This window comes from Penaeus chinensis, chromosome 36, assembly GCF_019202785.1.
Source record: "Penaeus chinensis breed Huanghai No. 1 chromosome 36, ASM1920278v2, whole genome shotgun sequence".
Classification (NCBI taxonomy): domain Eukaryota; kingdom Metazoa; phylum Arthropoda; class Malacostraca; order Decapoda; family Penaeidae; genus Penaeus; species Penaeus chinensis.
The window spans coordinates 33,758,105-33,760,423 of NC_061854.1; positions in this window are offsets into that span (position 1 = coordinate 33,758,105).

Sequence of the window (2,319 nt, forward strand, 5' to 3'; positions counted from 1 at the left end):
GTCCCCCCTCTTCCTTTCCCCCCCTCATGTTCCCCTGCCTCCCCCCCCCTTTCTCTCCTCCTCCCCCCTCCCTCTCTCTCTCCTCCTCCTCCTCCTCCTCCTCCTCCTCCTCCTCCTCCTCCTCCTCCTCATTACCTCTCCATCTCTCCCTCTTTGGCCTTCCGCCCCCCCCCCCCCCTTTATGTCTCCCACGCCTGTGTCTCTTCACTGTCGCTTTCCCTTTCAATTCATGTTTCTTTATCTCTGTTTTCTCTCTCTGATTCTTTGTCTCTCTCTCCGCTTCTTTCCCGCTTCTTTCTCTCTCTCTCTCTCTCTCTCTCTCTCTCTCTCTCTCTCTCTCTCTCTCTCTCTCTCTCTCTCTCTCTCTCTCTCTCTCTATTTCTCTCTCTCTCTCTCTCTGCTTCTTTATCTCTCTCTCTGCTCTTTCGTTCTCTCTCTCTCTCTCTCTCTCTCTCTCTCTCTCTCTCTCTCTCTCTCTCTCTCTCTCTCATTAACAAAAGAATCCCACAAAAAAAAAGATGTTACTCTCTTATCTTTTCAAGTCTGTCTAAAATATTTAACAAAATATGAACCTTGACCGCTGCCCAATTAAGACTTTCTGTCACAATCCAGCTTGACAATTATAACTCCCTTTTCTTTTTTTCTTTTTTTTTTCTTTTTTCCTTCTTTCTTTTCTTTCGATGCTTTGATTTATTTGAGGAAGGGGAAGGGTTGAGGGAGAGTGAGGAAGTGTTTGTTAAGAGAATCTTTATTAAAGTAATAATTATTATCAAATGTGGTAGTAGTTGTACTAGTAATAGTAGTATTATTACCATCTAATCTATCATATACTTTTATAAACTCATGAAGAGCATCATTGTCATTTTCCTTATCATTATCATAAATAATATGTTATAATTAGTGCATGCGAGAGAGAGAGAGAGAGAGAGAGAGAGAGAGAGAGAGAGAGAGAGAGAGAGAGAGAGAGAGAGAGAGAGAGAGAGAGAGAGAGTGAGAGAGAGAGAGAGAGAGAGAGAGAGAGAGAGAGAGAGAGAGAGAGAGAGAGAGGGGGAGAGAGAGCGAGAGAGAGAGCGAGAGAGAGAGAGAGAGAGAGAGAGAGAGAGAGAGAGAGAGAGAGAGAGAGAGAGAGAGAGAGAGAGAGAGAGAGAGAGAGAGAGAGAGAGAGAGAAAGAGAGAGAAAGAGAGAGAGAGAGAGAGAGAGAGAGAGAGAGAGAGAGAGAGAGAGAGAGAGAGAGAGAGAGAGAGAGAGAGAGAGAGAGAGAGAGAGAGAGAGAGAGAGAACGAAGCGAAGCGAAAGGAATATCGTATCCTAAAAGATCTGTTGAAAAGAAAATAATAGCTTCTTGTATATCGAAATAATATTTTATCATTCAAATATGTCAATGAAGATGTTTTACATGAAAAATATGTATCATAAATCAAAAGACTAAACAAATCTTATCAAAATATTATCAGGATCCGTCACAGCTGACGATATGACGCACAACACCGTACACACGAACACACACGCACGAACAAGTGAGTCACATAAAGACCACAGGCTGTATAAACGAGCGTAAAAAAATATCTAAACGCAAACCTTTTCGGGATGGATAACTCATCGAACTTGTAAAGAAATAAAGGAAATTAATCTTGGTATCGTTTCACTATCCTAGACGACTCTGAATTACATGAAAATCGAAAGACAAGAGAAATTATTAAAAGACACCTGCGCATGTCCTGTAAGGTAAGGCCTCCAGACACTTGCCCCTTCCTTATGCCTCGTCTGGAGGCATTTTACACTTATAACCCTCTAAATAATCATCCACTCATTCCGTAAATAAATCACTATAGAGTTGAATATCCCTCCCAAGTGAAAAAAATAAAATCAACACATCTTTAGAAGAAAAAAATAAAAATAGGGTGAAAAAATACGCTCGTTATCCCAGACTCGGACCCCGGTCGGTGTGAATGCACGGCACCATATGGATGAATTTCTCAAGTGTAACGAGTCCTCTGTGATTTCTTTCTCCTCCGTAACACATGTTGTACTTAAAATGTACAAGGAAGCAGTACTTAGTTGTCGCACGCGTGTTCACGGAGCAGAAAAAAAGAAGAGAGAAAGATATATTATCAAAAAGGGTGTCCTTAACATGGCGCCATATGCATTTCCTCCTCCTCCTTCTTCTTCTTCTTCTTTCTATTTCTTCTTCTCCCATTTCTTCCTTTTCTTTTCTTTTTATTTTTCCCTTTCTTCTTCCTCTTCCTCCTCTTCCTCTTCTTCTTCTTCTTTTTCTTCTTCTTCTTCTCTTTCGTCTTCTTCTTCTATTTCTTCTTCTC